Raw genomic sequence first — 13,751 nt, forward strand, 5'->3', positions numbered from 1 at the left:
GAAAGACCAAGCAGTATAGGGGAAGTTGTGCTGTGGTGGAAAACCATGCACGGTCCAGAAAGACTCCTGTGGGTTATCTGAGTGAGATTCCACAAAGTTCTTTCACAACTCTGTAAATTGTTATGCATTGCAACATGAGTCTTAACTGCAGATTATGTCCTGTCCGGTAGAAGCTCAACTGACAACCTTCCCTCTCCTGGAGAAAACCTAGTCTTGTCTCCAGCGGCACACTCATTTCAATATCCCTCGCCTCTAAATGTTATCAGTTCTCAGAATTCTCTTTCCTCCATAAGCTAAAGAAAACCTTTGACATTATTCATTTCTCTATCTGTATGAGTCATGATTTTAACTTCTTGGGAAAATTATCTTTTAACAACAGGTAAGCTGGCCAGAGCCACGAGTTTTTGATGGAACTTACCAGGTGATCTATTTGGGAAATGAACTGCAGAATCAGCTTGATACAGCTTATGAATGAGGCAGAATGTATCACTACCCTATTTAGGTCCCTAACACTTCCCTCTTGCTTAGGAAGAAAGAAGCTGTGAAGGTGATGGGGAATTTGCCAACTCTGATGTAACAACATTGGGATGTTGATGGGGAAAGTGCATGGAATAAAGTCCAACGGGAGCTTGGAATGATGATGCAGACTCTCACAGGATGAGTTGAACAGCAGGAGTCTGGTGGTTTCCCTAAAAGGAGTCATCACGAAGCAAGACAAACAAAGGGAAAGGACAGAGCCTGTGGAAGACACCCTCTGTCAGGAGATGAACAAACTCTAAAAAGAGGCAAAGTAGGGAGTGATCTGGGAGAGGCAAGAAGAAACTAATTGTATCAACATTGATGAGTAACAGTCACTTAGGACTTCCTGGATCACCCTGGACAGGCTAAGAATTCAACACTGCTTCTATCTGATATGTTTACAATATCAATGGTTTTTTTAAAATCAATGTTTACTTAGAGAGGGAGGAAAGGAACTAGTGATAAAAAGTAACTCCTGCTATGTTCATATTAAGGGCAATGCCATATTTACTAACCATAATCTTTTAACTTGCTTGGAATCTTTCATTTTGCAAGTTTCTAAAATTCCCAACTCATAACTGGATAATGTCTATCACTTGCAGTCACTGAGGCTAGAGGTTACCTCCACACAATGGTAGAGTTGTGAGTTGTCCCCCGATATTGGTCTCCCCTTTTTCTCTAGTATTGACAGCTTTAGCCAGGCACATCGCCATCCAGATAAAACTATATTTTAAAATATATATATTTATATATATGGTTGTGTGACTAGGTTCTAGCTAATGAGAGAGAGTGGAAGTGAAGTGGGAATGTGTAACTTCCAAAGCATGGCCCTTCTTCAGCCTTGTTGTGTTTTTATATGCTAACAACAAACTATCAGAAATAGAAATTAAGAAAACAATCTGAGTTACAGTTTCATCAACAAGAATGAAACATCTAAAATAAAACTAATCAAGATTGATCTAATCAAATAAATCAAAAATATCTATAGAGCATCTACTAAGTGCCAGGCAGTGTTCTAGGCACTTGGGATCCATCAGTGAACACAAGAGATTAAGATCCCTGCTTCTGTGGAGCTTATATCCTAGTGGTGGGAGTTAAACAATAAATGTAATGAATAGCTAAATTATATAGCATGTTAGTGTAAAGAACTTTCCTGGCCCAGAGAACAGCCAGTGCAAAGGCCCCAAGGCAGGAACATGTGAGGAGGCCAGTAAGGCCGGAGTGGAGTGAGCGAGAGGGAGAGCAGGAGATGAGATCCTGGTTGGATGGGGACAGGGAGGGCTGACCATGTAGGACCCACGGGCCACATTAAGGGCTTTTAAATATGAAAATGAATGTATGTATCTATATGTATGACTGGGACATTGTGCTGTACACCAAAGATTGACACATTGTAATTGACTGTACTTCAATAGAAAAACAAACAAACAAAAAAGGTTTTTATTCTGAGTACAGTGGGAGCTATAGGAGAATTTGAGCAGAGTGGAACACATGATCTAATTCAAAAAGTATTACTCTGGTCCCTGGGTTGAGAATAGCCTTCAGGGAAATAGAGAGACCAGTTAGCTATTGCAATAGGGAGGTAAGAGTTGATGGTGGTTCAGACTAGGGTGCTAAGTGGAGGTGTTGAAATGTTGTCAGATTCTGGTTTTATTTTTAAAGGAGGGCCTTTAGAAGTTTTTAATGGACTAGAGGTTGGGTAGTTGAGTGTGAGAGAAAGAGTTGTCAAAGGTGACTCCAGTTTTTGATCTGAGCACCTGTAAGGAAGTTGCCATCCACAAAGGTGGGAACTGGGACACCATCAACTAGGAAGACTGGGCGGAGCAGCTTTGCACGGAGCTGTCGGGGGTGTGAGACATCCACAGACATCCAAGAGGAGCTGTGGAGGAAGCAGCATCATACACACATGAGTCTGGAGTTCAGGGGAAAGTTCTGGGCTGGAGATATAAATCTGGGAGTCATTGGTCTGAAGATGGTAACTAAAGTTATGAGTCCGCGAAAGGAAACAAGGCAGATAAGACAAAAGAAAATTAGAAGACGAAGGATTGAGCTCTCGCTTCCTCCAACACAAAGATGTTGGAGCAAAATGGAAGAACCAGCACAGAGAGTGAAATGTTTCAACCAGTGGGGCAGGAGGGAAACCAAGAGAGTAGTTCCTTGGAAAGAAGCCTTAAGAATTCTATAAAATGGATTGGTGAGCCTTCTTCTCCCCCTTGGAATGCAGCTGCAATGGTAGGAGTCAGGGCAGCAACATTTTAACCCGTAAGACATGAAGTGGCTGGGTCACCCACAGCACGAGGCCAGTGAATCATTTCTGGACGACTAACATGCCTCCTGTTACTTTCTTTAGGCCACTGTTACCTTGACCTTTGTTAGGGCAGCTGAACTTGCACTCTAACTAATAGATAACATCACAAAGTTTTGCTTTAAACATTTAATTCCCCAAACTTGGTGTCAAGCTAGAGAAGGGTTTTTTCATTTTTTTATTGGTTTTCTCTCTCCCTTTGGTTTTCTTCTTTTCTTTCCAAACTGGACAAATTCTTGTGGGATATATTGGAAGTACTGAAATCTAGATAGTAAAGCAAATCACTATGGCACAGGGTTAATTGATTTCCATTTGATGGTGACCATAGACTAAGAAACAGATTGGTTTCAAGATAAGGGGCACTGTCTACCTCTGTTCCTTAAAACTTGTGCACACTTGTAATTAAAAAAAAAAAGTATTCCACAGAGGAGAGTCTTCTCATGAGGAGTGTTTGATACTCATTTGATGGTACTATGTACCTCCATAGGAAGAAATCGATTTCTATTTCTCTAGACATATGAGAACCAAGGTCGGGGAATTTGAGTTCACTGGCACTGTATTTCTGACTTGTCCATTACAATTTTAGAGTCTCTTGCTAGGTTTGGCTACGTAATTTTCAACGCCTGGTATAGAAGGAAGTGTTGAGTCCCTTGTTCAAAATTATTAAGAATTACAAGATGGTGACAGCAGAGCATTAAACCAAGCATGGGGTCCTGCTAGGGTGGGGACCAGTGCAACCACAAAGCTGGCTGGCCTAAAATACCTAAAACATAAATCAATCAAGATTGATCTAATCAAAATAAATCAAAAATATCTATAGAACATCTACTAAGTGCCAGGCACTGTCCTAGGCACTTGGGATCCATCAGTGAACACAAGAGATAAAGATCCTTGCTTCTGTGGAGCTTATATCTTAGTGGTGGGAGTCAAACAATAAATGTAATGAATAGCTAAATTGTATAGCATGTTAGTGTAAAGAACTTTCCTGGCCTAGAGAGCAGCCAGTGCAAAGGCCCTGAGGCAAGCCTTGCCCCCTGTGGTATAAATCTGTGTGCTGAGAGCTTCCTGACTGGACAATGCTTGTGTGTAGCTCTGGCATTGGTCACTGTGGTCACTTTGTAACATTACTGGTGAACCGTCACCAAAGCCAAAGAAGGAAGGGGCTTGACTACTGAGTGCTCAAGAGTTTCAAATGCTCCCCAGATTAAGGAGTACAATAAATAAAGAGAACATTTCATCGTATTTGTCAAGAAAGAGACCTTCATTCACATCTCTGTGACAACATCTACCCCTGATTGTTTGCAACTTTGCTCTGATTCAGTTAGGGATGCTTTCAGCTGCAAGCAGCAAAATATTTGACGAACAGTGGCATAAACAAATAGCAGAGTGTTTTTCTCATCCAACAAGAAGACCAACCAGAGATAGGTATTTCCACATGTTAGTTCTACTGCTTACTAATGCCTCTGCTGTTCTTGCTCTTTGCTTGGCTTATGTTTGTGGTTGCCTGTGGGTTCAGGCATCATTTCTACATTCAAGGCAGCAGGAAGCAGGAAAGGTGGCACTAGCCACGTCTGTCTGTTGTCTGAAGAGCGAAAACTTTCCCAGGCCCGCCGACCCCTGACAGTGGACTTCCACCTCTCATTGGCCAGAACTGTGTCACGTGGCTACTCCAGGATGCTCTGGATGGGAAGTCTCTGTCTTTCACAGTTTCTTTAAAATTTGTTCTTCCAGTTTTATTGAGATATAATTGACATCCAGCACTGTATAAGTTTAAGGTGCACCAAATAATGACTTGACTTACTTATCTAATGAAATAATTACCATAATAAGTTTAGTTAACATCCATCATCTCATACAGATACAAAAAAAAAAAAGAGAGAGAGAGAAAATAAAAGATTTTTTTCCCCTTCCAATGAGAACTTCTAGGATTTATTCTCTTAGCAACTTTCAAATATACCATATTATAGCCACAGTGTACATTACATCCCCAATACTTATTTTTCTTTTAACTGGAAGTTTGTACTTTTGATCATCTTTATCCAATTTCCCTATCCTTCTGGTAACTACAAATCTGATCTCTTTTTCTATGAGTTTAGTTTTGTTTTGTTAAGATTCCTCATATGAGCTCATACATTATTTGTTGTTCTCTGTTTGACTTACTTCACTTTGCATAATACCCTCAAATTCCATCCATGTTGTTGCACATGGCAGGATTTCCTTCTTTTTTATTGCTGAATAGTATTCCATTGTATATGTATATCTCACATCTTTATCCATTTCTCAGTTGACATGTACTTAGGTTATTTCCATGTCTCGGCTATTGTAAATAATGCTGCAGTGAATACAGAGGTGCAGACATCTTTTCAACACAGTGATTCCATTGCCTTCTGAATATACCCAGAAGTGGAGCTGCTGGCTCTTTCCCAGTTTCTGTAGCAGAAGTAGGCAAGAGGGGAGGAGATGGGGATGGATGTTGTGACAACCAACCATTGGTGTTTAACACTGCCCTCCTAACAAGGCTTTGCACTCCTTGAAGGTGTGAACTCCATATATCTGTTATCTATTTATCTGTCTATCCTTCTACCTATGTACTTTTTATTTGTCATCTATCTATCTAAATTTATTTTTTGTACCCCTAGTGCCAAGAACATGTTGGTATAGGGAAAGTAAAATATCAGGAGGGAGATCTGTCAGAAAAGAGTCATTGGAGAAAAACAGCACTGCCGGTGGCTCCATGCAGGCAGCAGAAGCCAACCTGGCTGATTCAGCAGGGGAGTTTATTCTAAGGGGGGCTTGAGGGCTGGAGGAAAGACCCAAGGGGCAGAGCTTCCAGAAGCGATGCCTGAGACCTGCCTCTGGTCTGATCTGATGGGACATCTGCCCTGTCTCCCCGACCCAGGCCCCCACCCCGACAGCTTGTACTGCCGGCACTGCTGCACCCTGAATCCCAGCTCACAGCCGCTGCTACCTGTGACCATCAGGTGCCTCTGCTTTGAAGTGACCAGTGACTGTGATGCCACAGGAGCCTCCCTCTTCAGGTTTCTCTCCTCTGAATTGGAATCTGCTGAGGATGCCGCTGACTGGCTGGCAGAGCTGGATGCATACCTGCCCCCAGGCTGGGAGAGCGAGGAATCCGGCTGGTCACTACGGAGGGGGCGCTCCCGAGCTGGAACATCCCTTAAACAGAATAGGAGTGGGTGAGAGGTGCTGGGAAACCAGCTGCAGTCCTGTACTTTAGCTGAGGAATTTGACAGCCACATGGAGACAAATAGGATGGTAGCTGGAAGAGGCCAGAGGCACAAATAGTTTGTTTTTATGGTTAGAAATCATTTTAAATGCATTGTTTCATACATCAGAAGAATAATTATAGTGTATATGCTACTTATAAAGCATAATAATAAATCAGAAACCTGTGAACCCAGTACTTAACTTCAGACTAGGAATTTCCAACTCCATTGAAGTTACTGACGCACGTCTTCCTCATCCTGTTTCTGAGCTTTATTAAAGGGCATTTATGCTAGATATAGCTTATTATGATGTTATTCCCTTAAATTACATTTCTAAGATTCATCCATGTTGCTCTCTGTATGTACAGGTGGACCAGTTTCTCTGATGTGTAATACTTCACTTTGTGACTCTACCAGAATGTATTTATCCATTCTCCCATCAGTCCAGTTGACATTCAGATCGCTTCTAGCTTCTCTTCCAAACAATGGCGCTGTGAAAAAAAAAAAAATTTAAACATGTCTCCTGATTGACAGGTTCCTGTAGAAAGAAAAGCAGGAGTAGAATTGCTGGGAAGTAGGGTATAAATACTTAACCTTGTGAGACAGTACCAAATTGTTTTCCTTTTGCCAGCACTGTATAAGTCCTAATTTTACCAAGTTCTTCTCATCCCTTGATTTTGCAAGTTTTTTTTTTTTTTTGCCAATCTAGTGGATGTGAAGTGGTGTCGCATTGTGACTTTAATTGCAAATGAGGTTGAGCAACTTCACATAGATTTATTCACAATTTCCATTTCCTCTTTTGTGAAACATTTGTTAGTATCTTTTATCCACTTATCATTTGGTAGTTTGTCTGTTACAATTGGTCTATAGTTTCTTATATATGCTATTATATATGCTATACTTACTCTTTTGCCATTATATGTGTTGTAAATATCTCCCTCCAGTTTGTATCTTGTCTTCCCCCTTTCTTTTTGATGAATAGAAGTTCTTGGTTTAATAGCCCAATGCATTAATTCATTACTGTTGTGTAGCTTTTGTGCAGTGTTTAAGACATTCTTAAACAGAGGCTTAAACATTCTAGAGACATCCCTTCTCATGTGAGAGAGGACCAAGGCTGGTACAGCAGCTACATAAAATTATCAGAGGCTCACATTTCTTTTCTCTCTGCTCTACCATATTTAGTGTCAAGCAAATGGCATCTGTTGCCTATCATCAGGAGCAGAAGTTCGAGCACTCCTGCCCACTGCATCTTGGTATCAGAGTTGCCAAAGAGAATGCAGTACAGTCAAGCACTGGATGGAGCGATGCTGTACTCACATAGAGAGGAGACAGAGCAAGGTCAGCTCCAGTAGTAGGCGTCGGTCCCTCTGGGCCAGTGGGTGCCAGTACGGAGCAGTTGTCCAACTAGCACAGCTCTCTTGCTGCAGAAGGACCTGTCCCCTTCCCCTATAAAGTCTGCAACACTTAAAGCTGGGGACATGCCTGAGGACCACTGATACACATGCTTAAGCAGAACTGTTGTGGGAGAATAGGTTCTTGCCTTGCACAGGAAAGAATTCGAGAGCAAGGCATGGTAAACCAAGTTTATTTAGAGGGATACACACTCCATGGACAGAGTGCAGTCCACCTCACTCAGAAGGGAAGGAGCTTAGGAGATACACACTCCATAGGCAGAATGTGGGCCATCTCAGAAAGGTGATAGGGAGAGAGACTGAGAGGTGCAGGGGTGTGTAGTTTAAAGTAACAATAGATACACACTCCATAGACAGAGTGCGGGCTGTCTCAGAAGGCAAAGGAGAGAGTGATCACGAGGTGCGGAGTTGTTAGGTTTTATGGGCTCGGTAATTTCATATGCTAGTGAGTAGCAGGATTATTCCAACTACTTTGGGGAAAAGGCAAGGATTTCCAGGAACCCCCCCCACCTGCTTTTTGAACTTTTATGGTCAGCCTAGAAACTTTCATTGCACCTGTGTGTGTGCCATGAGTTTCAAGGTCTACTGGAAATCGAATCTTCCGCTATCTCGGTTCTAACCAGTTTGTCCTGCCCTCAACTGCTGTGTCCTTCCTTCAGTGGTAGTGCCCTGCCCCCTTCCTCCCACTCCAGAACAAAGGAGAACACGCTGAGCCCGATACAGGGAAAAATATTCCCACACAAGATGATGAGTCCAGCGTGGGTCACGTGCATTCTTTATCTCTGGGTAAGGAAACGTTCCGAGTCCAAGGCCCATTCTTACGTGGTTAGGCTTGGGTTGGAAGACTGCCTTTCCCATCATTTAGCGCAGAATTGCATCCTCAAGGTTATGTGGCTGCTGACATGTCAGCTATCACGTCTGCCTTCCAGATAACAGTAAGGGTAAAGACAAAGGGCGAACCACCCTCCCTTCCAGCTGAGTCAGTCATTGCCTTCGGGGAAAGCTTTTGAAGCTCCACCCAACCAGTTCTGCTTAATTCCACTGGCCCTCCCTCTCTGTAAGGAGGGCTGCCACCAGGCATTAAGACTTGGTTTCTAAAACTAACAAAGAAAGAGACTGGCTGTCGTTTAGGCAATGAGCCTACGTAATTACTACGTCGTCTGCCCACAGAGCAATTGCTACTCATCCCTCGGGTCTCAGCTCAAAGTTCATTTACCGAGGAAACTCTTTCTTGATGCCCTTGCTCAGTGTGGGTTCCCTTTGTCTCTGCTCTTTAATATTGTAAAGGAGATAAAATTTCTCCTCTACCCTTTTAGGGTCTCTGGCTGGACCTAAAAATTAAGCTGACAAAACAGACTAACCAGAGGAAAACATACAAATTTTGTTTAGTCATTTTTATATGTACATGGAAACTTCACAAGAAAAATGAAGACCCAAAGAAGCAGTTCGGGCTGAAAGCTTATGTACTAGGCTGTTAATGTTGTTCAAATCAGTGCCACTGCACAGTGTATTGTATGTGTTGAGTAAATTCATTGTTGTGTACAAATCTAAAATAGTACATGTGAAATTTATGTTGTAATAAAATAGTCCTACAAGACACATTTCAATTGGAAGGACTCTCATGTGCAAAGATCACTGACAAATGTATTTTCTGAAGATGATAACAGCTGCTATACATCAAGAATCTTATGAGCAGATGGAGGCTGAACATATTCTTAACATAGATTTTTTTAACATTGATTTTACTTTCCATCCCTTTGTCTTTTTGTTCTTTGAATTTCTAATTTCTGCTATCAAATATTTTAATATTTGATGTTAAATAGCAAAGAACTCTTTCTTTTCTCATTGATGCAGTGTTTACTCTTATTTTCTGTAGACATTAATTACACTTTCTCTGAAGTCTGCCTCTGCTCTCTGAATTGTCTTTGTTTCCTCAGAGTCTCTATTTCATCTTTGTTTGTTTTGATCTTTGACTTTAATGTTGGTGGATGCCCTCAAATGCTTGGTGATCTTTGGCTTTCTAATAATATTTAAAAGTGAAACACTGAAAGTCTAAATGGAGCCTCTTTGTGTTCATGAGAAGACCTTGGCCATTTGAAGCTGCCATCTCAGGATAATTAGGTAGGACCACATTCATTTCACTGGGACATTCCCAAATGTCAAACTCTGTAAGCTTTTTCTCTTGGGCTACCCTTTCCCCCCAGAAAAGGGTCCTTCAATTGCTTGTCTGTTCTTCAATAGCCTAATTGCTAGTTTTTTGGAAGCAAGTCAGGAGAAATGTCTTGAATCATATAATTCAGTCTATAGACTTTGACTTAGTTTCTCTATTTTTATTTAGGTGCCTCCCCCAGTTGGACCTGGGATCCCCCCAACTCTGGAGCCTCTCTGATTTAACTGTTTTGGAGAGAAAATCCAGTCTTCTGCTAAGTTAGGGAAGATACATTTATGTGGCGGAGGATGAATATAATATGTGAAGATCTATTAAGATATTACTCATATTTGAGATTGTATTTTCTTCATTCCTGTGTAATTTGGTCTCATGATTGCTCTGTCAGTTAAGAATTACAAGGATGGTCCTCAGTGTAACTGTATCACAGACTGAATAATTTATTACTCCTCAGACTCCACTGGAATGGAATTTCACTATGTGTGTTCATTCATTTGTTTAGCAGATATTTCCTGCTTGCCTACTTTGTGCCAGGCACTGCTCTGGGTGCTGGGGATATAGCAGTGAACAAGACAGGCAAGAATGATCTGAGTTATATGAGCCCCAGGATCGATCTATCTACTTCATCCATTCAGTTAATAAATATTTCGAGGGCTCACGATATGGCAGGGCTCTGGGGACACAAGATAAGTAAGAGACACGATCTCTGCCTCTCTTCAGCACATCGCGCAGCGAGGAAGAAAGCCAACTCAACAAGGCAACGCCGAAGATGTGTGATAGATCAAGGAGCTCTAAGAGCACAGAGTGGGAGGCTCTAGCCTGATTCGTGGGTCAGGAAAGTTCTCCCAGAGAAATCAACACTGAAGCTGAGACCTGTGCAATGAGCACGACTGATGTAGGCGATGAGAAAAAGGACGGTGAAGGGCTTACAGACAGGCGAGAGTACGTGGGTGGTCTTTCAAGGAACAGAAAGAAGGTTGAAGCGGTGGCAGTGTAGACAGTGAGGGGATGCGAGCCAGGCAGTTAAGCCAGGTCTGGTGGTTACAGATTTGTGTTGTGCACTGGGTCAAGCTGATGGTGGCTTTTACCAACGGTGGCTAAAGCAAAGGAGAGAAGTGGAGAATTACCATGTCACTTAAGGTAGAATCAAGATGACGTAGCAGTGGACTGGATTTGCAGAGTGAGGGAAGTGAAGATTTAAAGATGACTCCCACATTTCTAGCTTGAGCAACATGGTGGTTGTCCTTCTTTTAATTAAGATTGAGGACCCAGGAGGAGAAGCAGTCCTGGTAGGGGTTAAGGAAAGAGGCAGTAGGGAAAACAGTTCCATTTTACATAAGTTGAGTTTGAAGGACTTTGAGACTTCCAAGTGGAAATATACAGTAGGCAGCTGGAGGTGTGGGTCTGGAGCTCAGGTGAGTCATCCTGGCTGACGATACCGATTTTGCAAACATTAGCACATAGTTGGAATGAAACCAAGGGGTTTCAAACCCAGGGGAGAGGATGGGATTGCCTAAGAAGAGTCGTTGTACTTAGAGGATATGAGGACCACATACACAATCCTGAGAAAGCCCAGTGCTTATGGGACAGGCAGAAGAAAAGACTCTGAGAGGGAGGAGATAAGATACTGATTGGATGACAAGAGTGGTCCACAAGGTCAAATGCTGCTGAAAGGCCATTCAGCAAGAATGAAGACTGAGAAGAGCCCAGTGGATCATGCGAAGTGGAGGTGGTAATTTACCCTGGCCAGAGCGGTTTCCAAGGTCTCTTCCATCCTCAGTGGATCCTGTAAAAGAGTAGGTTAGATCATGTCACTCCTCTGTTCGGAACTCACCAAGGTCTCTTCTCTTTTTAGATGCAGATTATTGGGCAAGTGATCTGGTCTCTCCATTTCCAACCAGTTATCTCCTGGCCTCATCTCTGACTTTCTCTGCTCCTATCAGACTCGCCTCCTTGCTCTTTCTGGAAAAAGCCAGGATAGTTCCTGCCACAGGGCCTTTGCATTGGCTGTTTGCTCTGCCAGGAATGGTTCCTCCAGATTTCTGTCAAACTCACTTCTTTGCTTCCTTCAGGTCCTTGCTCAAATGTTCAGTGAGGCCTTATCTCACACCCTATTTAAATCACATTTGTTTCCATTCAAGTACTATCTCTCTTTCCTACTTTATTTTTCTTCATAGCATTTATCACCTTGAACACACTACCTGTTTTACTTACTTGCTTGTTTGTTGTCTCCCCCACTCCCCGTCAAATGGAAGAGATTTTGTTTGCTTGTGTGTCTCAAGAAGCTAAATCAGTGCATGCAACGTAAAAGGCACTTAACAAATATTTGATGAATAAATTAATGAATCAAGCAATGGTGCAGAAAAAGGTAGATATGGAGGATATAAGTTAAAGAAAATATTTTCAGTAAGTTTGGCTGCAAAGAAGTGGAGAAAGATATTGTACTTGGAGGGAAATGCAGGGTCTAGGAATGCTGATATGTTTTTGATTGGTGTACACTGATATTTTTTCTTTCTTTTTTCTTAATTTTTTATTTTGAAAAAGTTATCAGTTCATGAAAAGTTGGAAGGAAGATACAGAGAGTTCTATTTACTCTTCACCCAGTTTCCCCAATGGTTACTCCCACATCTGTGTAACTATGGAACAATATCAAAACCAGGGAGATGACATTGGTAAAACACATGCATCTAAGTCTATGTTACTTTATCACGTGTGCAGATTTGTGTAACCACTACTGCGATCAAAATACATAACTATTCCAGCCCCACAAAAGTATCCTCATGCCGCCCCCTCCCCATCCCTAACTTTTGATACCATGAGTTTGTTCTCCATCTGTGTAATTTTGTCATCTCTAGAATATTATATAAATTGAATCATATAGTATGTGACTTTTTGAAAAATTTTTTTCTCACTTAGACTATGCTCTTAAAATCCATCCAAGCTGTTGTGTGTACCAAGAGTTCCTTCCTTTTTATTACTCAGTAGTGTTCCATGGTATGGATACACCATGGTTTTGCTTTTTTTGTTTGTTTGTTTGTTTTTGTAGCCACTCACCCACTGAAGGATGCTTTCATTGTTTCCAGTTTGGGGCTTTTCCAAATAAAGCTGCTATGAACATTTGTGTACAGGTTTTTGTGTGAACATAAGTTTCATTTCTCTGGAATAAATGTCCAAGAGTATGATCACTGGGTTTTATGATAGGTGTATATTTTGTTTTTTAAGAAACTGTCAAATTCTTTTCCAGAGAAGTTGTACTGATTTACATTCCTCATGGTTTTTTTTTTTTTAAGATGGGGCCGTATAAAGCATGTTTGGATGTTCTGGGGAGGAGCCAGCCACCAGCAGGGGGAAGGATGCAGAGGAGAGACCCGAGTCCGGAGGAAGCAGGTGAACATGGAGTGAAGTTCAGAGATGCTCCTTCAACTGGAGGGTGCACACGGGTAATCTGGGGAGGAAGGAGTGAGAGTGGATGCAGGTAGCTTTATAGATTTGTTGGCAGGAACTTAATGGCTTCCCTTCTCCCGACTAAACAGTGAAAGAAGGCCATGCTGAGAGCAGAGTGCTCATACATCAAAGAGCACTGTGGTCAAACAAGGTTGGAAGATGTTCCTTCTTAATGTTGTGCCCTGGCTTGGAGCACATTAAAAGTTCAGAAAAATCCTGAGATAGAAGAGAAACTAGTCACACTCTGTGGCTTCAACGAATGAATTTATGTGGTGAAGGGTTAATTTTTTGTTTTCTCTCCACACACATGTTTAAACCCTCCTCTCACTTTTTGCCACATCTACCCTCAAGGAACAATTTTCTCTTCACAGCAATTTGGAAAGCTCTAGAATAGAATAAAGCTACAGCGGAACATTGCATGTCTTCCATGCCATGCATGGGATTTGAACTTCTCCACTAGACACAGAATATCATGATCAGATTTTGAGTAAAACCCCTAATCTTTAAAAAGTATTCCAGTGTAACTGAGTTTATGCACTAATTATGCCAAACTGATATTTAAAATGAATTAACATTCTTAGATGAACACTCGATTTATTATGAAAATGGAATTGCAGGGCACTGGAGAAAGAACAGTTTTTTAATAAGCAAAATCCTTTGACTTCAATGAATGAGGC

Source organism: Camelus dromedarius, chromosome 1, assembly GCF_036321535.1.
Source record: "Camelus dromedarius isolate mCamDro1 chromosome 1, mCamDro1.pat, whole genome shotgun sequence".
NCBI lineage: Eukaryota > Metazoa > Chordata > Mammalia > Artiodactyla > Camelidae > Camelus > Camelus dromedarius.